The sequence below is a fragment of the Dama dama genome, chromosome 2, assembly GCF_033118175.1.
Source record: "Dama dama isolate Ldn47 chromosome 2, ASM3311817v1, whole genome shotgun sequence".
Classification (NCBI taxonomy): Eukaryota; Metazoa; Chordata; class Mammalia; order Artiodactyla; family Cervidae; genus Dama; species Dama dama.
In genome coordinates this window covers 6,060,207-6,083,621 of record NC_083682.1, presented here as the reverse complement: position 1 = coordinate 6,083,621, position 23,415 = coordinate 6,060,207, and the positions used below count along the sequence as shown (strand labels likewise).

At 48.4% G+C, this 23,415-nt stretch overlaps 1 protein-coding gene across 6 annotated transcripts in view; it reads right to left on the bottom strand.

Moving 5' to 3' along the window:
• Positions 1–23,415, bottom strand: part of PC (pyruvate carboxylase) — a 98,906-nt gene that overhangs the window by 33,836 nt on the left and 41,655 nt on the right. The window contains exon 1 of one of the 6 annotated variants that reach the window (XM_061162875.1): positions 19,642–19,672. The exons of the other annotated variants lie outside the window; for them this stretch is intronic. The gene's annotated coding sequence lies outside the window, so the exon portion shown is untranslated. Of the gene's footprint in view, positions 1–19,641; positions 19,673–23,415 lie in introns of those variants that run through there. 6 annotated transcript variants of the gene reach the window in all.

Sequence of the window (23,415 nt, the reverse complement as noted above, 5' to 3'; positions counted from 1 at the left end):
GAGCTCACTGGTGGCCTTCAGTCCTAACCACTGGACCATTAGGGAAGTCCCAAAGGGAACTTTCTTTAAAGAGCACAAACCCTCAAGGATAAAGAATGGGAAAGCCCAGGGCAGCAGATAAGACAGGCCATGAAACTGGACCATGCACAGCATGTGGGGCAAGTGACAATGAGCGAGGGGGTGGGGAGCATGCAGAGGCAGTCACAGCACCAGCGGATTTGAGTTGCAGACTCCTGGAAGACTCAGGTTTCCCTGGGTCCAAGGGCTTCCCTGGTAGCTCAGTTGGTAGAGAACCCGCCTGCAACGCAGGAGACCCTGGTTCAATTCCTGGGTCGGGAAGATCCCCTGGAGAAGGGATAGGCTACCCACTCCAATATTCTTGAGCTTCCCTGATGGCTCAGCTGGTAAAGAAGCCACCTGTAATGCAGGAGACTTGGATTCATTCCCTGGGTTGGGAATTCCCTGGAGAAGGGAAAGCCTGCCCACTCCAGTATTCTGGCCTGGAGAATTCCACGGACTGTGTAGCCCACGGGGTCGCAAAGAGTCGGACACGACTGAGTGACTTTCACTTTCATGTGCAGTTATAGTCTAAGGGGTGGCGGGGCCCGAACCCCCTTCCCCACCACATGCCAACAGAGCCACAGGGACAGCAAACAGCCTCAGCCCTGCTGAGTCTGGTACAGTCACTCCCTGAATCCTAGCAACGACCCCTGCGACTGTCCACCTGCATTCCCAGGTCTAGAGTTGTGGACACCGGGACTCAGGCAGGACAGATGGAGTCACATGCCCAGGGCACGCTTCTAGGAAGTTCAGAGCTGGGTCGACCGGTCACAGGCATCCAGAGCCCCATTCCTGACCCACCAGGCACCAGCGCCTTTCAGAAGAAGAGAGACTGGGTCCCTGGAAAGGCACCCCCGTGGCATGCAACCCAGAAGGGTACCCCACAGAGTCCTCACTCTACAAAGCGGTTCTCACGTGGATGGCCAGGGAGCACTCTGAGGGCTTCTCTCCAGGAACCTGCCAGCCCAGGATGGACATCCCGTGACTACTGACAGTAGTGAGTGCCCAAAGAAAGGGTGGCCTGCAGCCTTCTCTCGGGGTCAGGACCACTGGTCCAAAAGCCCCACCATGTCCAGACTTTCCAGTCGGCTTTAGCATGAAGGGACAGCCCAAGTCATCAGATATCTGAGGACATAGCCGAAAACCCTTCCAAAACAAATTGGGAATAAAAACACAGAACTCTGAGGAGAAAGTAATAGAGAGAGCAGATACTTAGAGGGGGGAAAAAACAACTATAATTAATCTCAGAGAAGTAAGAGAAGCTATTGCATTAAGAGGCGGCAGCTATTTTAAAAAGGCAACGAGAAAGAGCTCTAACGGATTAAAAATAGCATCGTAGACATTTTTAAACATAATAAATAGAAGAATCAGGAGACAGTCGAGGACATCACCCAGAAAGCATTACAAAAAGACTGACATACGGCAAATAGGAGAAAAGGTGAGAAAATGAGAGACTGAGTCTAGGGAGCCCACTCTCAGGGAGCCCCACGCAGGGGGTGCAGGGCAGAGTCACCTAGCAAGCGCCTCCTGGAGCTGAGGAACACACCCTCGGGGTGGTGCAGACCCTCTGAGCCCCAGCCGATGTGAAAAGTCCTGCCTGGAAGTGAGATCGGGGCATCCTGTTAGCTTCCTGTATTCCTTCTCGGTGGCTTAAAATAACCAAGATGTTCAGTTCTGGAGGCCGGAAGTTCTGCATCTGCTCCACTGGGCCCAGATGGAGGCGCAGGCAGACACACCCCCTCCGGAGGCTGCAGGGCAGTCTTTCCTCACCTCCTCCAGCTTCCGGGGCACCTCTGCCTGTGGCAGCATCACCCCTGTCTCTGCCTCTGCCATCACTTCTAGAACCGCAGTGTGTTTCCTAGAATCGCACCTCTCTTCTGAGGACAACTGAGACGACATTTAGGGTCCCCGGATAAGCCAGGGTCACCTCCCCATGTCAGGATCCTTCACTTCGTCATTTCTGCAAAGACCTTTCTCCCTGATAATGTGACACTTACTGGTGCCATGAATGAGGACCTGGACATCTCTAGGGGCCATCATTCAGCCCACTAGACGCCTGAAGACAAGAAGGAGGTCACGGTGATGCTGAGCCACTTCTGAGGGAAACTCTTATCAACTACAAATTGGCACTTGCCACGGGTATTTGTCAACTACCTCTACAAGGATTAAATCATGTGCTGCTACAGCTGGTGACCTTCAACACATCCTGTCCAGGGTAGAGAGCAGGAATAAGGCATTCTGTGCTCCGGGAAGAACTGGCAGGACAGGTCTTCAGATGATTAGATATTTTCAGGAGCTGATTTTATGAGCCCAATTCTTGTATCTCCCCACATCTGGAAAAGGGCTAAAATCCTTCATGGTGACGACTGTTTCTCATGACTAGCAAAGCTTTATGAGACAGTAGAAACCTTCTGGAAAAATATGTGCTTCATTGCATGTAATCCCCCTTCACCAAAATCATGCTTTCCCCCCAACTCTTCATGGCAGTCTCAGGGCTATCTGAGGGGCTGTCTCCAGGGCTGCAGTCCTCATTTTGCTCCACAGAAAACTTAACTCGCAACTCTCACATTATGCATCTTTTTGAAGTTGACACACTCTCCAACCTAGAATTCTCTACCCAGTCAGGCTGTCAACCAAGCGTGGGGGCAAAATAAAGGCATGTTCAGACACGACATAGCCAAGGAAATTTTCCCGCCCGCCTGTGCATCTGTCCAGGAAGCTCCCGAGGGATGTGTGCTGATGAAACAAGGGAGTAAGGAAACCAAGACGAGAGGCCCGGGGGCCAGCAGAGAAGGAAGCTGGGGATCCTCAGGGGATGACGGAGGCCCTGGCGGCCGTGAGAACGGCTGCCCCAGACAACAGCACAGGCCAGGAAGCTTCCAGACGTGGGGGCTCTACACACACAGACCAAAAGGCTGGATTACCTGATATCTCTGAAAGAACAGGAGGAGGTCTGGGGAAGAAGGAATGTTTAAAAAGTAACTCAGGGAAACAGAAGTTGTACTGGGAATTGTTATCATGTATACACGTGGTGTTCTCAAGGGTCAAAATTTACTTCATTTTAATAATGTTAAAACTGAAAGTGTACTTTAAAATTGTTACATGACCATGCAGGAAGGAGAGGGGTGGGCAAAGTGGGCCGTGGGGGTGGGAGTAAAAGCGAGCCATACCTTGCAGAGGAGGAGCTCAGGAAATAGAGCCAATGCTATATGGAAACAGGAGGGTGGGCTGCTAGGAGTTAAAGGACGGAGCACCTCCAGGAGTTCAGCTCAGGTGAAAGACGGGCCTTGAACTGGATGAAGAGAGCCCCCTGCTCTGAGTCTCAGTGTAGAACACCTGGGTGCCGGCCGTGGGCAGCCAGGAGGGTGTGGCTGGTTGGGACCAGGGGACCACCCAAGGCACTGACCCCACCAAGGGCTGAAATGACCAGTGGCTTCTGTGTCCTGGCTCTCTAGGCTGAGAGGCTGAGACATCACATTCTGAGAGGCACAGCCAGGGAAGGAGCAGCCCAAGGACGCTGGACCTGTAGTCAGACCTGAAGTGTGCTCCTTGTTCACACCCAAACTCCTGGTTAGCCACGGCTGAGAGGGAGGATGAGACTAAGCTTTAAGAGAAATATCTGGCTGGTCAGGTCAGCAAGAGAGACAGATTAGAAAAAGCAATGGCATTTCCCTCTGAGGAGGTTTAAAATTTTTTTCTGAATGAGTTGATTTAGGTCAAGTGAGTCTTCTCGAATAGCAAAACATCAGGCTGATTTATGAGATTTCTTGGGCTTCCCAGGTGACACTAGAGGTAAAGAATCTGCCTGCTAATGCAGGAAGCTTAAGAGATGTCCACAGAGGCGGACACAACTGAGCGTCTGAGCACACACACACCATGAGATTTCTTAAGTTTCTCTTATGATTTAGCTGTATCTTGGCATGTTCCTATAACAGGTTGTGTTAATATTCTTTCTTTAAAGAAGATAAGCAAAAGTTAGATATATTTGGAATTTAGATATTAAGTATATTTTACTTTGGGCTTCCCTGGTGGTGCAGTGGTAAAGAATCTGCCTGCTAATGCAGGAGACACAGGTTCAATCCCTGGGTCGGGAAGATCCCCTGGAGAAGGGAATGGCAACCCACTCCAGTATTCATGCCTGGGAAATCCAATGGACAGAGGAGCTTGGTGGGCTATGGTTCCTGGGGTCACACAGCGTTGGACAAGCCTGATGCACGAGTATGATATTTCAGTTTAAGATGTACCATGACAGACCTCCCTGGTGGTCCAGTGGTAAAGACCCCCTTCCACTGCTGGGGGCATGGGTTCAATCCCTCGTTGGGTAACCAGGATCCCGTGTGTATTGCCAAAAGACTAAAAAATAATAATACTAGTTTAAATAAAGTGTACCATGAGTCAGAGACTGGTAGTCCTTAGCACAACCTGGGCAGAGAAATGTGAGTGGTAAGACTGATTACTTCAATCTCCTCCTGGGCACCTGACTCTCTTCTCAACCAAGATAAAGTTGCTGAGCTAAGGGCCTCCAGATTCAGCCAATTAAAATGCAAACTGTTCAGTGAGAATTTGAATTTCAACTAAACAGCATTCTTAGAAAAATGTACAAGTATATCCCATGCAATATACGGCTCATACTTACAGTACTAAGTTACTGTACTAAGTACTAAGTTACTGGTTTATCTGAAATTTGAACTTAACTAGCTAGCCTGTATTTTATCTGGCAACCCCAGTGCACCAGCAGTGCTGAGGCCCTTGACTGGATCTGAGAAAAAAACATGTGAAGAGAATTCCCAGATGTGACCTAACAGGGCAGGGAGACACAGCGGGAAGACCTCAGGGGTCCAACGGGCTGGGTTCCGATCGGGGCTCCACCAAGCCCACCTAGCTCTGGGCAGGCTGCCTAACCTCCAGGCCTTGATTTCTTCATCGGTAAAATCAGCATTAATGACAGTCACGTGCACAGGCTGCATACAAAGATCAAACGAGTTAATGTGTGTAGCGTGCTCAGAAGAGTGTCTGGCACATAAAGTGGCCTTTATTATAAATGTCAGTTTTCAGTATCAGCAGTACAGAGGCTGAAGTGGGGACCAGCCCTGCTTCTGATGGGCAGAGGTAGGCGGGGTCGGGGCCGCGAAGGGGAACCAGAGGCAGCCGGGTAAGGCCAGGGCTATGTAAGAAGCACCGTGCTTGTGAAGATGACGCTTTGAAGCGCAACCAGACCCTCAAAGCCTCCTCAGTCAAAGCAAGCTGGACCACCTAAGAAATGGGGTCATCCCACTCAGGCACATCCTCGGGGCGAGGACCTGTCATGAGCCAACCACACCAGGTGCTACTGGCCCCTACTAGCTCCCTGATGCTGCCCATTTCCAACGCTGTGCTCAGAGACAGCAAGCTGGCAATGTGAAACTGACGCCAGTGGGCGTCTGTACAGGACAGAAATCAGCAAATGCTACAACTAGAGCCCTTTCCTCACCTCCCTGGGACCCACAGCTGAAAGAACACCCAGACGGGCTGAGCATCCCACAGTGACCTAAAGAAAGGCATTATGCGTGGCCTGGGTGAGTGGTACCCTTCTTCACTTTCCCTTTTGGCTACAGAACCCAAATAAAGAGGCTTCTGTGGGAAGTTGACAGCAATACAGTCTTACTTCAGCAAACAAGAAAAACCTTAGATAAGCAGTCTAACTTACATCTAAAACAGAGAAAGAACAAACAAAGCTCAAAGTTAGTAGAAGGAAAGAAATTATAAAGATAAGAGTAAAAATAAATGGACGAAAAAATAATAGAAAAGGTAACAATAGAAAATGAAAAGCTAGTTCTTTGAAAATATAAGCAAAATTGATAAGCCTTTAGCCATACAAATGGGGGAGGGCTCAAACCAATAAAATTAGAAATGAAAAAGAAGTTACAGGTGACACCACAGAATACAGAGGATCATAAGAGAATACTGCAAGCAACTGTATGCCAACAAAATGGACAACCTAGAAGAAATGGACAAATTCTTAGAAAAGTATAACCTTCCAAGTCTGAAGCAAGAAGAAATATAAAATATGAACAGACCAGTCACAAGTACTGTAACTGAAACTATGATTTTTAAACTTCCAACAAACAGAAGTCCAGGACCAAATGGTTTCACAGGTGAATTCTATCAAATATTTAGAGAAGAGTTGAAACCAACTGAATACTCATTGGAAGGACTGATGCTGAAGCTGAGGCTCCAATACTTTTGGCCACCTGATGCAAAGAGCCGACTCATTGGAAAAGACCCTGATGCCAGGAAAGATTGAAGGCAAGAGGAGAAGATGGCAGCAGCGAATGAGATGGTTAGATGGCCTCACTGACTCAATGGACATGAATTTGAGCAAACTCTGGGAGACAGTGGAGGACAGAGGAGCCTGGTGTGCTATAGTCCGCGGGGTTGCAAAGTGTCAGACACGACTTAGCAACTGAACAACCACCACAACCTATGGTCAATTAATCCACAACAAAGGAGACAAAAGTATACAATGGAGAAAAGGAAGTCTTTTCAATAAGTGGTGCTGGGAAAACTGGACAATTATCTGTAAAAGAATAAAGTAGAACATTCTCCAGTACCGTACACACACAAAAAAACTCAAGATGTATTAAAGACCCAAATATAAGATCAGATACTGTAAAACTCTTAGAGGAAAACATACGCAGAACACTCTTTGACATAAATCACAACAATATTTTTTCAGATCCACCTCCTAGAATAATGACAATAACAACAAACAAATGGGATCTAGTTAAACTTAAAAGCTTTTGCATAGCAAAGGAAACCATAAACAAACTAAAAAGACAGCCCACAGGATGAGAGAAAATATTTGCAAACGAAGCTACCAATAAAGGAATAATCTCCAAAATACACAAACAGTTCATGCAGCACAATATTAAAAAAAAACAATCATAAAATTGGCTGTGTGCTTGTGCTGTGCTTAGTCGCTCAGAAGTGTCTGACTCTGCGACCCCATGGACGGTAGGCTGCCACCCTCTTCTGTCCATGGGGATTCTCCAGGTAAGAATATTGCAGTTCGCTCACCATGCCCTCCTCCAGGGGATCCCCCAACCCTGGGATCAAACCCTGGTCTCCCACATTGAAGGCAGATTCTTTACCATCTGAGCCACACGGAAGCCAGAAGATCTAAATATTTCTTCAAATAAGATATACAGGTGACCAAAAAGCACATGAAAAGATGCTCAACATCGCTAATTATCAGTTCAGTTCAGTCACCCAGTCGTATCCAACTCTTTGAGACCCCATGGACTGCGGCAACACCAGGCTTCCCTGTCCATCATGCTAATTAACAGAGAAATGCAAATCAAAACTACAGCGAGATACCACCTAACACTGGCCAAGAGGGCCATCATCAGAAAGCCTAATAAGCAACAGCTAGGGAGGGTCTGGAGAAAAGGAAACCCTCTTACCCTGTGGGAATGTACACTGGTAGAGCCAGTATGGCAAACACCATGGAGGTTCCTCAGTAAACTAAAGGTGGAGCTGCCATATGATTCAGTAATCCCACTCCTGGGTATCCATCCGGAGAAAACCGTAATTCAAAAAGATACATGCACCCCAATGTTCCCTGAAGCACTATTTCAATAGCCAGGACATGGAAACAGCCTACATGTCCATCTACCAAGGAACAGATGAAACTGATGTGGTACAGATATACAATGGAATATTACTCAGCCATAAAAACAATGAAACAATGCCATCTGCAGCAACATGGGAGGACCTAAAGATTGTCATATTCAGTGAAGTAAGTCAGACAGAGAAAGACAAATATCCTATGATATTGGTTACATGTGGAATCTGGAAAAAATGATACAAATGATCTATATATAAAACAGAAACAGACTCGAAGACTTAGAAAACAAACTTATGGTTACCAAAAGGGAAAGGCCGTGGGAAGGGATAAATCAGGAATTTGGGATTAACATAGGACACACTATTACATATAAATTAGATAATCAACAAGGACCTACTGTATAATACAGGAAATGCTACTCAATATTCTGCAATAACCTATAAGGGAAAAGAATCTAAAAAGGAATGGATAACGTACATGTATAATTGAATCACTTTCCCGTACACCTGAATCTAACACAACATTGTAAATCAACTATGCTGCTGTTTAGTAGCTAAGGTGTGTCCAGCTCTTTGTGACCCCATGAACTGCAGCCCCCAGGCTCCTCTGTCCAGGGGCCTGGACAAGATTTCCCAGGCAAGAATACTGGAGTGGGTTGCCATTTCCTTCTCCAGGGGATCTTCCCAACCCAGGGACTGAACCTGCATCTCCTGCTTGGCAGGCTGATTCTTTACCACTGAGTCTCCTGGGAAGTCCAAATCAACTATACTCCTATATATATATATATATATATATATAAAGAGGCCTCTGTGTCTTTTGTAAAAGTCTCTTGTATAGAGTGCTTAATTCGGTCAAAATATGAGGATGAGCTAAGGAAGAAATGAATCAGAAACTCTCCCTACACTCAAGGCAGTTCAGAAACCATTCTGCAACACTAATGAACCTATGAGAACATCACGATAAAGAGTCCTTTGGTAATCTCCTTTAACAATCTGAAAATTAGTCCTTGCTTTTTAGGGAACTGATTTCCCTGTTCATATAACCTTGATATCTTTTCTCTCCCCACCCCATCCCCCACTTTCTCTCTTTCTTAAGCAACAGAGGCATTTGCAGGTTGAAACGTGAGGATTTAAAACAATAGCTGTTGGATATACATGTCAAATGTCTATTCTGTAACAGAACTTACCCTGTCCCTCCCCCATCCCAGATGACACACACTCTCCAAAAGCCAATACCTCTTGTCCTCTGTCCCCAGACAACTAGGGCTTCAGTTTGGGGGTTATTTTTGCTCTTCCCTTTCCCACGTCTAGTCAAGAAGGCCCATCAGTTCTTCCTCTGAAGTCACTCACATCCTCCTTCCTCTCATTTCCACTAACCCACCCCTGATGACACCCTTCTTACTACCTGAACTAGTTGAAAAGCCCCCTAACCATGGCCAACCATCACCACTGGCTGGCTTTAGCTAGCAACTCACGCTGTGTATCAGGGAGAACACCCCAAATACAGGGTTCCTTTCACTCTCTTTTAAAAAAAAATAAAACTGCTATGACCTTTATTGCCCACAGGTAAGAATCTTGCCTCCCATCATTAGTCCCACCTGCCTGTCAAGCCTCATTTCCCATCATCCCTCAGCCTCCCGGGTCCTAACACCAGCCAAACTGCCTCCTCCTCATTCCCAAGTGGTCCAAGCATGCTCCCGTCTCCCTCAGAGCACTCCCTCCTCCGAGATGCTCCCCACCTGGATGCCCTTTTCTCTGCACAAAGCCTGTTCCTGTCTGGGTAATTTTTTTTCATTCCCGCCCAAAATCCCACCAAACTTTGTTGTTGTTCAGTTGCTAAGTCGTTTCTCTTTGCGACCCCATGGACTGTAACCCACCAGACTTCCCCGTCCTTCACTATCTCCCAGAGTGTGCTCAAATTCATGTCCATCTCATCCTCTGCCTTCCTCTTCTCTTTTTGCCCTCAATCTTTCCCAGCATCAGGGTCTTTTCCAATGAGTTTGTTCTTCGCATCAGGTGGCCAAAGTATTGGCGCCTCAGCTTCAGCATCAGTCCTTCCAATGAATATTCAGGGTTGATCTCCTTTAGGATGGACTGAGTAAGAGATTTTTTAGATTTTTTTTTTTATTGGACCATTTGTTTTTCCAAGTCTTTACTGAATTTGTTACAATACTGCTTCTGTTTTGTTTTGGTTTATTGGCTGTGAGGTATGTTGGATCTTGGCTCCCCAACCAGGGATTGAACCCACTCACCCTGCATCAGTAGGCACAGTCTTAACCACTGGGCAACCAGGGAAGTCCCAAGAGGTTTTTGTTTTTTAAGCTGTCAACCCCAAGGACAGAGACCAGGAGGGGAGACCACAGGAACATCACGGCCCTACCTGGCAGTGGAAGGCTGATCATCTACCAGTGTCCACCATGGAATCCAAGAAAGGCTAGGGAACTGTGAGCCAGGTCCTGGGATGAACAGGCTGATACATACAATGGAAGCTAGTGAGAGCTTCTGAGAAGCAGTTAGTCCCTAGATCCACTCCCCCACCTCATGCTGCTGGAGACCACCCTCCCCTGAAGAAGGGGAGGTCTGCTCTCTGGAGAGGGCGTAGCTCGGGGTCTGCACTGGGGGTGCGAGGCACAGCTGAGGGCCGGGGTACTCTGTCAGAAACAGGAGGGGAAGGTTAAGTGAGCCTATTCATCCTGTCCCCTCACCCACTCAGCCCCTAGAGCGCAAGCAGCCAGCCCGTCCCCTCCTCCAATACCTGACCTGGCTCAAGAGGGAAGACATTAGGATACTGACACTGAGGTTCCCCAACAAACAGCATGCCTCATCACCACTGTGCAAGCGGGAAGCTGGACTCCCAGGCAGTTTTTAGCCCCTGATGCTAATTGCAAGCAGGCAACCAAAGATCCCTGGGCAGCTGAGAACAGACTCCTTTAAAGACAGAGGCCAAAGAAGAGCAGCAGAAAAAAGCAGTTTGGAGGAAACAGTTAGTGCAAGGAGGAAAAACTTAAACATGGCACGAATGTCCTCAAAGAAGCAAGAGATTACACAGGTAAGACAACAGGATGCTTGCACATATTTTTAAAGACTCAGAGAGCAAGAAAAGCTCTTGCAAATTAAAAATGTGATGGGAAAGACAAAAAAAAAATCAATAGAAGGGTTGGAAGATTAGGTTAAGGAAATCTCCTAGAAACTGAAACCAAAAGACAAAGAAATGGAAAGTTAGGCAAGAAAGGGAAAAAATGTGAGGCCATTCAAGAGATCCAAAAATTAAGAGTCTCAGAAAGAGAGGACAGGGAAAACACAGGGGGAGAAATAATTCAAGACACCCCCAGGACAGGAGGTCATGTTGCCACACAGAAGTATGCATTGAGCCAACAAGATGGACGCGTGCAGACCCACACCACGCATGGCGTGACATTTCAGTCACTGTAAGTTTCCAGAAAGTAGGGGGAAGGGGGCACAAAGAACCCGAAATCAGCAAGGTTTTGGGTTTCTCAACAGCAGTTTGGGAAGCTAGAAAGGTACAAAGCATCCTTCAAAACTGCAAAGGGAAAATGATTTCCAGCCTGAACTCGCCATCCAGCTGAACCATCAATTATGTGTGAAGGTGAAATAAAAAGAAAGAACAGGGCTGCTACGACTCACCTCCAGGCAATGCTTCTCAAGGAGTTACTGTGGATGAGCCCCCACCCCAAACAAGGCGCAAACAGGCCGGAAAGGCAGCAGGAGCTGCGAGAAGAGGAAGGCAGAGGTGCCCGTAGCGCGGCACATGGAGGGGGCACCAAGTGAGGCGCGGACTACTCAGAACCGCTCACGGGCCCCTTCACCCAGGGGCCCTGAAGGAGGACGGAGCCAGCACTCCCACTGACGGGACCCGGGCTCTGGGTGAACCTGTGAAAAGGCAGGCAGCATGAGTGACACCTGAGGCCCGAGGCCTTGCCCCTAATTGACACAGGAATACTACATTATGTGCTCCTCTGTGACTGCTTCTTTCAACATGTTCCCAAGGTTCATCCGTGTTGTTACAGGTACCAGGGCTCCATTTAATTGCCAAAGAATATCCCACTGGACAGACACAGCATGTTTCACCAACCCATTCAGTAGACACTTCGGTCGTTCCTGCTTTTTGGCTATCACGAATAGCACTGTGGTGAACACCGGTGTACAAGCTTCCGGCACACGTGTGTCTTCCTCTCTCTTGGGTACGTACTGCTGGATGGTATGGTAACTCTATGATTAACCACTTGAGGAATAGGCAGACTGTTCTCCACAGTTGGGGCTCCATTTTATATTTCACCAGCAACATATACGGGCTCCAATTCTTCTCCATCCTCGCCAAAACTTGTTATCATCTGTCTTTGTGATTAGGCATTCTAGTGGGTATGAAGTGATATCTCATTGTGGTTTTGATTTACATTTCCCTGACGACCAATGATGTTGAGCATATTTTCATGTGTTTACTGGCCATGTGGACATCTCCTTTGGCAAAATGTCTACTCAGAGTCCCTGCCTTTGGATTATTTATATCTCTATTGTTGAGCTGTAAGAGTTTAAAAACTATATATTCTAGACACGAGTGCCGATCAGATATACGGTTCGCAAAAACTTTCTCCCATTCTTTGAACTGCCTTTTCACTTTGATACTGTCCTTTGCTGCACAAAGGTTTTTAATATTGATGAAGCCTCATTTATCTATTTTAAAAATTTTATTGTGCGTGTTTTTGCTGTCGTATCTAAGAAACCACTGCCTAACCCAATATCACAAATATTTATGACTGTGTTTTATTCTGTGAGTTTTATACCTTTAGCTCTTACATTTATGTCTTTGATCCACTTTGAATTTCATCGGTGGTATGAGGTTGGGGTTCAGCTTCCTTCTTTTGCATCTGGATGTCCAGTTGTTTCAGCACCATTTGTTCAAAAGACTATTCTTTCCCCATTTTAAATTATCTTGGCATCCTTGTTAGAGCTCAATTGACTGTAAACGTAAGGATTTGTTTCTGAGCTCTCAATTCTAGTCCATCGATCTGTATGTCTGTCCTTATGTTACTGCCACAGTGTCTTGATTACCGTAGCTTTGTGGTAAGCTTTGTGTGAGTTCTCTACATTCTTTTTCAAGATTCTTTTGGCTGTCTGGTTCCCTTGCATTTCCATGTGAATTTTAGACACATTCTGTCATCTGCAAGTAAAGGCAGCTGGAACTGTGAAAGATATGACATTGAATCTGTAGATCAATTTAAGGAATGTTGCCATCTTAACAATATTAAGCCTTCTCATCATGAACATAGGGAGTCCATTTATTTATTTAGGTTTTCTTTCATTTTTCAACAATGTTTTATATGCTTAGAAGTTTTACACTTCTGTTAAGTTTATTCCTGAATATTTTATTCTTTTTGATGACACTATAAATGGAATTTTCTTCCTTTCCCATTGACTGCCTCTGTATAGAAATACAATTGACTTTTGTGTATTGACGTTGTGTCCTGCAACCTTGCTGAACTCCTTTATTAGCTTTAAAAGATTATAGTGACTTCCTTAGATTTTCCTATATAAGATCATGTCAGCTGTAAAGATACCTTTACTCCTTCCTTTCCAATCTGTATGCCTTTCATTTCATTATCTTTCCTAATTGCCCTTAACTATCAAATCTGAACTGGTGACTAATTTTGATTTGGAGACAGCCTCTGCCCGAAGAGCAGCAACTGCCATGACCCTTCAGAGGGTCACACTCTGCTTGTCACACCTGTTGATTTGTTTCCACTAGGAATGAGCCTTTGGGAGGTTTCCTGGTTGGTTCCTCTCCGCTCACCTCCCTGCACCCCCCTTCTCTGCTCCAAGCCAGGGAAGCTGAGGCCTGTGGATGGAGGCACCTGTGTCCCCCCACTGGCTGGCATCCTGCAGGTTCAGCCAACGGGAGGCCTGCAGGAGAGAGGAGGCTGGGAGCAGAGAAATGTGGGTTCTGATCTTCCCCGACCTTTACTGCCCTTGATGCCACAGTCCTGACTCGGGATGCAACCGGCTGCTGATGGTCCCGGCTGGGTGCTCCTGCCTCCACACTGTCAACCTGCCCTGGAGCCTGGAGGAAACACATCATTTCCTCTCTGACCCCACCAAGCCTAGAGGTTGCAATGACTTCCCACTGTGGCTCGTCCCTGGGTGCCTCAACCTCCCTTGTTGGGTTCCTGATTGGCTTGGCTGATTAATTCAGTTTCTCAGAATCAATACATGACCATCAACCATTCCTGGCAGGCTTTACTGCCATTCTGCTAAACACCCACACCCCAAACATCCCTACGGAGGAAGGCACAGAACCTCGCTCAGTGTGAAAACTTGGTTCCCTGGTAAACTGATCACCAACATGTAGGGTCCACGAGCTGAGGAGATGGTGAGGGAATTCAGTGGCAAAAAGCTTCCATTCCTGGAAGGAGAAAAGTAAACAGCAACCCAGACAGGACATGACCTTGACTGTGGCTGCTGCTGCTTTCTCTCCTTTTTCTTGATTCCCTAGAAAAGATATTCCTTTGTGGCCCCTTGATCTGACCTTTTACTCTGCTTTAGAATTTGAGCATAAAAACTGTCCAAAGGCTTCCCAGAGACCAAGTCCTAGGCATCTACTGCTGGTTTAAAGCTAGTGACCACAGTCACCTGGCAAAGCGTCAGGAGCACAGATACCACTTGTGTGGGCTTGCTGCCGAGTGCCAGCCATGGCCTTAAGAGCTTCAGGTTACCTCATTTAACCACTGAGAACCTCGCAGGGTGAGCAGTAGAGCCCCAGCTATGTAAGTAAGGGAACAGAAACTCAAGATTAAGTAGGTTGGCCATGGTCTCCAAACTCAAAGGCGCTCGCCTTCCATTCTGTCCATCATGCTAAGCTGTGTCCCAGTCATGGCCCTGCTCCCCAGGAGTCTGCTGTGGACAGATTTAAGGTCTACCATCCTGGGACGTCCCTGGTGGTCCAGTGGCTAAGGCTCTGCACTCCCAGTGCAGGGGGCCAGGATTCGATCCCTGTTCAGGGAACCACATCCCACATGCCGCAACTAAAGATCCTGTATGCCTCAACTGAGACCCAGCACAGCCAAATAAAAAATAATGAAAATAAAATATTTTTTAAAAACAGCTATCATCCTCCCTAGATTATCCATCACCACCCTCTCCCTCCCCTGCCTGCCACCCCGCAACTGTTCCTCCCTGACCATCGCGCTTGCCTCGCTGTGGGCAGGTAGGGCCGCTGCCCCCACCAGCCGGGCCAGCGTCACACCCACGCCTCCAGCACGGCTTCTCCCGCCCAGGCCAAGTGTGCCCATTGGTCCTCTGCCCATTGGTGGTGAAAGCCTGACTGAGCACCCAGCTGAGCAGAGCAGGAAGCATCCCCCGGTTGTTTTGAAGTTTTGCAGCGATGGCCAGAGGCTCACAGCCACACACTGGCCTTTACCCCACAGGGCACGCCCGGGGAGGGAAGGCGGCAGGGTGGCCACCAGCCACTCCAGCATCTATGTCTGCAGGCCCTTTGGCCTACTGAGCAGGTTCTGAGGAATCAAGACTCCCTCTCTGCCCACCAACGGCAGCCGGCATGTTCCCTTGAAGATAACAGTGTCTCCTTCAAGTTAGATTGCTGAAAATCCTCCAGGGAGGAAGGAGATTCCAGCTGAGGACTTTAGACTTTATGGAAAAAGTGTTTGGGGACCTGAGGTAGTAAATGAATTACGAAAACCCGGGTGACAGACTGCCTTTCCCACCTTCTCAGTCCCAGCCTAAAGGTCCCTTCTCCTGGAGGCCCTCTCAGCGCCCCCCATCCCTCTCTGAGGGAAGAGGTCATATCTTATGATAATTACAAAAACAATAATAATAATAGCTACAAGTGTCGTGCTTCCCAGGTGACGAAGGGGTAAGGAATCCACCTGCCAGTGGATTAACGCTGGAGACGCAGGAGACACGTTTTGACCCCTGGGTCGGGAAGATCCCCTGGAGGAGGAAATGGCAACCCACTCCAGTATTCTTGCCTGAAAAATCCCATGGACAGAGAAGCCTGGCGGGCTACAGTCCATGGGGTTGCAAAGAGTTGGACGCGACTCGGCACGCACAAGTGCCAGGTCTGGACGAGGCACCAGCCAGGTCATCCCTGACACTTAGGAGGCGGGTGTTACCCCATTTGAAACTTTATTGAGTGGCAACTTTGTTGCTGTTGTTCAGCAACTTGCATACTATAATCATATTTAACTATTCTTATAGCTCTCTGCAGTTTATAAAGTGTCTTTTTTTTTTTAAGATTCATTTTTTGATGTGGAGGATATTTTAGGTCTTTATTGAGTTTGTTATAATATTGATTGTTTTATGGTTTGGTTTTTTTGGCCACGAAGCACATGGGATCTAACCTGCACCCCTACTGGCAGGTGAAGTCTTAACCACTGGACCTCCAGGCAGGTTCCTAAAGTCCTTTAACAGACACTCTCACTGGGCTTCCCTGGTGGCTCAGCTGGTAAAGAATCCACCTGCAATGCAGGAGACCTGGGTCCGATCCCTGGGTTGGGAGAATCCCCTGAAGGTAACGGCTACCCACTCCAGTATTCTGGCCTGAAGAATTCCATGGACTGTATAGAGTCAGACATGACTAAGCAACTTTCACCGGACAGCAGCATCTTCGCAGTTTCATTTTCGAGACAAGGAAAATGGCCTTTCCAGCCCCATCTGCTGTCCCCACACCCCAGCTCCACCTCCTAAACTCCATGCCGCCTCAGTGTTCTGTACTGAGCCCATTTTCCATTTCTACTCACTGCACCAGTGTCCCGGGAGCTGGAGCTTTGGCAGGATAAAGGGGAAAGACAGCCAGGGTCTGGGGGCGAGGGAGAGTGGGCGACAGTTGGGTAAAGTCAGGCAGAAGCCTCCCAGCATGGAGGGCAGAGCCCAGAAGAAGTGAAGGCGGGGGCCACACACCCTCATACACCAGCTGTGGACCCTACCCCACGTGACTCCACAGGAAGGGCAAGGTCTGACAGTCAGAAAACTCAGGTTCAGCTTCCAGCTTTGCCACCATATAACCCTGAGGATCAGTCCACCTCTCAGCGCCTGTGTGACACTGTGATCTACAAGAATCACATAATCTTGTTTTTTTTGTTTTTCCAGGTTCCAGAGGGCAGAGCTCCTAAAGCCCTAGGAATTTCCTGAGTGGTAGGGGAGACAGGAGCAACTTTTCTCATTCATAATTAGCCCCTTTCAGTCACACCTGGGATTATGCTAATGTGGTGACTCCTGGGGAGCCCCTAGACAGCATCAGGATGGGGGCTGGTGGCCAGAGGAATCAACCCTGTGATTAGGAGTTTGGAACTTTCAGCCCTACCCCGCCTACATGGAGGGGAGGGACTGGCCTACCATAACTGCGTAAGGGAACCTCCATAAAAACTCCATAAAAATGATGGAGTTCAGAGAACTCCCAGGTTGGTGAATCCATCCACATGCCAAGAGGTGGTATACCCCCATCCATGGGGACGGAAGCCCCTGCACCGCAGATCCTTTCAGATCTTGCCCTATATATATCCTATGCACCTCTTTATCTGACTGTTCAAGGTATCCTTTATAATAAAACTGTTGGTAAGCAAAGTACTTTTCTCAATTCTGTGAGCAGTTCTAGCAAATTATGGAACCTGAGGAGGAGTCAGGGGAATCTGATTCACAGCTGGCTGGCTGGAAGTCCAGGAGGCCAGGTCTTACAACTAGTGTCTGAAGCAGGGGCTGTCATGTGGGACCGAGCCCTTCACCTGTGGCACCTGCACCAACTCTCGGTGTCAGAACTGATTCAGTGTCAGAACTGAATTGAATGGGAGGATACCTAGCTGATGTCTGCAGAGAACTGGAGAATTGGTTGGTGCGGGGGAAAAACCCACATATTCAATGTCAGAAGTGTTATGAGTGACAAGCAGTTCACACCTGTCAGTCCACCTATAAAGCAGGCTTACCTGCCCAACGAAGAGCAGACTCACACAGGAAAGACCCTGATGCCGGGAAAGACTGAAGTCAGGAGGAGAAGAGGATGAGATGATTAGATGGCATCACTGACTCAATGGACATGAGTTTGAGCAAGCTCTGGTAGATGGTAAAAGATAGGGAAGCCTGGCATGCTGCAGTCCATGGGGTTGCAAAGAGCCAGTCACGACTAAACGACAACAACAATCTCCCCAACACAGAGGGCTGATGAGTGAGTGACCTGTTATATGTGAAACTGCAGACCATCCCTTCGGTTTCATAAACTGTCAACTGCAAAACGTCCTCAAAGATTAGATTTCATACAATCAGAGCCATCAAGTGTTTATCAAACACCGATTGCCTGTAACATATACTTGATGGACAGAGGATAATATAGAACATGACCTGTGTCTTCAAGAAACTTTCTGTCTGGCGAGGAGACAACACCAGTACATTTGAAATATAAGAACTATTTAACACCTGGTATACGCAAAGGAGGTGGCGGAAGGCAGCTGAGGAGAGCTGGGTACGGTGTCGTGGGGGAGGTGATTTGACTTGTGCTCAGAGGAGGGATCCACTCGAGAGGTCCTGGCAGGTTGCAGCACCTGGCACATGGGGTGTTGGCGGGCGGATGGGCAGTGAGAGGCAGAGTCAGGCATCACCAAGTAGATGCTGATCAAGTGAAAAGTCTGGTATGGAATCAACAGAAAATGAAGTTGGAGAGGTTCAGTGAAATGAGAAGCAAAAAAAAAGGCACTCATTCATTTGCTATTGATTGAGCGTTTGTAACACGCCAGATATCGTTAGGCACTTGAACAGAGAGAAGAGGTCCCTGCCCTTATGAAACTGACACTTCATTCCAGTCAGAAGGAGACCAAATACACAAACAAGATCGTTTTAGACCCATCCAGATTAGTAAGTACTGACGGCCTCGTCTCTGACTTCCTCCTTGTGACAGGAGTCTCTTCCAGTTGCCTGACTGAGAATAAAGTCAAAGGAACCACATCCCTCCAGCCCTGGTCCAGGGAGAAAAGGCACATTCCTTACCAACTTCTGCTCCTGGGAAGTCTGGGACAAAACAAAGGGAACTGCATGTCCCTCTCCTTCATCTATTCCTTGAAACACAGACATACCACACAGCCAGTCTCTCCCTTCTCCTTGAATCTTTATCCCGTGACCTGGAGGAGAGTGTGGCCTGTTTGCAATTGAAGATAAGAACCAGAAACCATCTGGGGCCCGTATCTGGTTTTCCTCCCTGTAAACGGAGGGAAAGGTTTTCTTCTAAGCAAATGGGAGAAGTCCTCCCTGCTTACACCTGGGCCCTGAGTCTGCTCAAATGCCAGAAAGCTGGCCTCCCAGGAGGCGGTACCTGCCTGATTTCCATTCACTGCTGTCTACGATACAATCACAGACGCGCGTCCGGAGGCGAGCTGATCTTTCCCAGGTTCCTAAGGGAGAGCCAGGCCTTCGGGCTCGGGGGCTCCAGAGCACTTCATCCAGACCCGAGTGAGCCAAGGACGTGCACTTGACACGTGCACTTCAGCACGTGTCTGCTTCAGGCCCCTGGCCTGGTGCTGTGCTCAGAGCAGACGCTCTCCCTGACTGCCGACAGCTGCACCATCTCCACAAGCGACCCCAGGCAAAAGAGCCAGCTGGCCTTTCCCCTAAATGTTGCCACCACACAAAGGCATTCCGGTCCAGAGCTCCAGGACCCCCGGCCCACCTTCCTCTGTCCCCAGGTCTCAGGCAGAACCCCTTTTGACTGTCAGGGTTTGCCTTCCTCGGGCTCCTCGGTTTTGCCCACCCCTGACCAGTGTTCCTACCGGCCCATGAGCAATGGTCCAGCCCAGCCCTCCCGGGTTCCTGCCCCAGAATCCCCCTGCCGTCTCCTTTCCCAAGTATGAGAAGGCTGCCAGCTTCCAGAGAGGAGAAATGGCGGCCACAGTGTGTGCATGCCCCCCGCCCCCCCCACCCCGCCCCAGGAGAGCAACCTGGAGGCGCTGAAGGTGGTCCCCTTACCGCAGCAGCTGGTCCGCAGGGCCCAGAGAAGCCACGCTGTCCTCGGTGCCAGAACGAACACCCAACTCTGGGCCCTCTGCCGGCTGCCTGTTTATAAGTGACGTTCTGGGTTAAGTTTCTGTCAATGACTTTCCAGAATTGCCCCCTCCCTTACGGCTCAGGGGAGAGAGAGGCTGCTTGTGAGCCAATCTCCAACTCAGGACTAGACCTTGAACAGACTGTTTGAGAAAAGGCAAAAAACACAAAATCAGGTCAGGGGTGAGCTGGGAGGAGGCGGTGAAAAGCCGCTGCCAGAGGGTTCTGGCGGAAGGATTAAAGGGCAGTGTGTTTGGGTTTTACAGGGGGCGGAGGAGCAGGCCAGGGATGGAGAGCTGGGCAGGAGAGGGAACTTCTGGCCTAAGAAAAGGAGCAGAGGATCCCACGGGAGAAGAAAAAAATGAGGCATCTAATGTCCTCTTCCTGCTGAGTCCTCGGGATGTCTCAGGCTGTCCCCCTGGGAACAGGTGACATCATGGGGCCAGGAGACTAGATTCCTCACAAGGGCATATGTCACCTAGTGGCTCTTATGGGCTGTTGATCTGGTATGACTTCATTAGCAAGGGTTTTATTTTTTTAATTTAATTTTTGGCCACACTGTGCAGCTTGCCCCCGACCAAGGATTGAACCTGGGCCATGGCAGTGAAAGCGCCGAATCCTAACCACTAGACCACCAGGGAACGCCCTCAGCAAGGTTTTAAAATGCTTGCCCACACTACTGAGCCCACCCAGACCAATTCATTTAAGGTACTGTTCTCCCAAAGACAGGGCCAATCAAGAACAGGAACGCCCACCCACTGGGCGCCACCCGCTACCACCAAAACAAAAGACAAACCGGCCTCAGCCCTGACACGCTCTTGGAGGAAGCAGAGTCAATAACTCACTGTCCTAACACTTTGCTTGAGTCCAGAACCCAAGGTTAATTAGCCGTGCCTGGCCCCGACGTCAGGTGGACGTCCACATCACAGGGGCCTCCGGGAGCCCACAGATTAAGTGAAAGCACAGTGGGGCAGGGAGCTTGCTCACTCCTCTAGGATCCAGATCCTGACCCACACAGGTACTTCTGTTTCCACCTCTTCTCCATCTTTCTCCAGAGGTGACAACAAGTAGCCTCACGACTCCCCTCCGGCCCACCAAGGCAGGGTGAGAACCACTCTTAAACCCTGCAAATTACAGGCAGCTGGAGATCCTAGGAGATGAGGCCAGAATGACATTCCAGTGAAAGGCTCTGTCTGGGAACAGGAAAATGGTTCATCTTCTGTAAAACGGGGATTAACAACACATACCTTGCACAGTTGTTTGTGGGGACTCAAAGGATCTGGTTAGTATGAATAACCACGTTCTATTCAACAGCAGCAGGAAAGGGACCCAGAGATAACATTGGAGGATAAGGAAGAGGCTGACAGGTGGCCTGGCAGGGAAGGAGGAAGAAGTGTTCCAGGAAGAGGGAGCATTGTGACGGGGAGGCCACCTGGCTTTACGAGTTCACAAGCCATGCGTGGCTTGGTGTGGCTGGGACACCAGTTGCCCCAACAAGGCTGGAGAGAAAGGTAGGTTCCCCACCCCTCACCTGCATCACAGAGACATGAAATCATCCTTCCTGCTGTTTGCAGTCTAAGCGGAACAGAATATCCAGCATGGGAAATTGCGGCAACTAACTTCCTATGCAGTTGTGAAACACCACCAGGGCAACCAATTACTACTACTTCAAGGTTGTTTTCTTTATCTTAGGAAACAGAAGTGGAGGAGGGGAGGAAGGGTCTGCCTCAGGTAAACTGATGGCAAAGTTCCTCACTGCTGCTCTGGTTCAGAAGGGTTGCTCGGATACAGAAACGACACTGTTGACCATGGGTGTGACAGACAGACTTCCCATCAGGGACTCCACAGAGGAAAGACATTGGTCTGCACTCGGCTCTGTGAATGGGGAAAAGTGGGCAACGAGGGGCAGATCCTGCTTCCGTCCCAAGCCTCTTGTCTTGTACCACCAGAGCAGCTAGGCCCCTTTGTGGCTAATGGCCTTGGCCCCCTGTTCTCTACCAAATCCAGCCACAGAGGCATTGCGAGTCTATGACTTCTAAGGAGCAAAAGCAAGCAGACAGACTGTCTTCCATTTATTCAAAGAGGAAGGTGAGGTCATGTACACACTGCTATATTCAAAATGGATAACAACAAGGCCCTACTGGGTAACGCAGGGAACTCTGCTCACTGTTATGTGGCAGCCTGGATGGGAGGGAAATTTGGGGGAGAATGGATACATGTGAGTCCTGCTGCTGTTCACCTAAAACTACCACAATATAGTTAATTGGCTATACCCCAAAACAAAACAAAAAGTTTAAAGTCTGGGAAAAAAGAAAAGAGAGAGCTTATAAGGAATGCCCACCAGGTAACAGAAACAGTGCTACGTGTTATGGAGAAACCAAGATAGAAGGTGATGACCCCTGCACTTTAAGAATTCACCATGAGGAAGGTAGAGGCAAGACCTACACGTGAGCTTCCACCATCAGAGTTAATCACCATAGGATTACACCACAGGGCATGAGATCCCAAGGGCTGTTTCCAGGCCTCTGTGAGCTCTTCGTCACCCTCGGAAGGATTCGACAAACCCACCACCTTGAGACGTCAGTTCCAGGCCAATGAGCAAATGCTGACCTAACCCAACACTAGTGTTAAAGAGCCTCACAATTTCCAGGAAGCCCGCACTCTCCTCCTCCTCCACAGCGCACACCGTCCGGCACCGCACCTCCCCTCACCCAGTGCCGCACCCTGAGCTCTGGGAACTGTGCTGGGCTGCAGTTCCAGCACGTAATTCCCACTTTGACTTAAAAGTTAACATGACCCTGCGAACCTTAGTTTCCTCATCTATAAAACGCAGAATGCTCTGAGTCATCTTATAAAGCTGCTCTGAGAGCTTAATGAGGTCATGGGTTTTTGAAATACCTAGAGAGCCTGGCACATTAGAGATGCCCAGAAAAGTGATCCCAAGGGTCAGTCCTTGTAGTATCAGAGTTAATCCTTCTCTCTTCTCATCACGTCCTGGGGCTCAAGATAAAAGAGGCAGTGACACGGAAACAAGCCTGAAAGCCAAGAACAGAGCATCAATCTCATGCAGGATGATGACGGGAAGGAGCTGTGAGTCAGAAAAACCCTGGTCCTCCCTCTGCTACCGTTAACAGTGTTGGGCTGAGAGTCACTTTGCATACTGGGCTTCAGTTTCTTCAACCAATTAGGCCAGGGATATTAATAACCATGCCTCCTTCACAAAGGCAGTGTGGATTTTAAAAAATAATAAACCATAAAACCTTTACTGCAGTGCACTGTGCTAGCCAAGTGCCAGGTCCTATGGAGACTCAGCCTAGTTGAGAGGAGAGAGTGGGGATGAGGGGTAAACAAGATAAAGGGAAATCAATACACAGTAAGACAAGTATCAAAAAGGATAAAATTCAGAGGAACAAATTAAATGAAAGAAACGCAGGCTGGTTTGCTGAAAACTAAAAAAATATCACTGAAAGGCTGTAGAGACCTAATCAAAAGGAGAAACTCCTCACACTCATGGATCAGAGACTTAAGTGTTAAAATGGCAATGCTCTCCCAGTTGATCTACAGTTTCAACACCTGCCATCTCTATCAAAACCACAGCTGACTTTATTGGAAATTGACAAGACGATTTGAAAATCCACATGAGGGTCTCTCATGAGTCCAAGGGACTCTCAAGAGTCTTCTCCAACACCACAGTTCAAA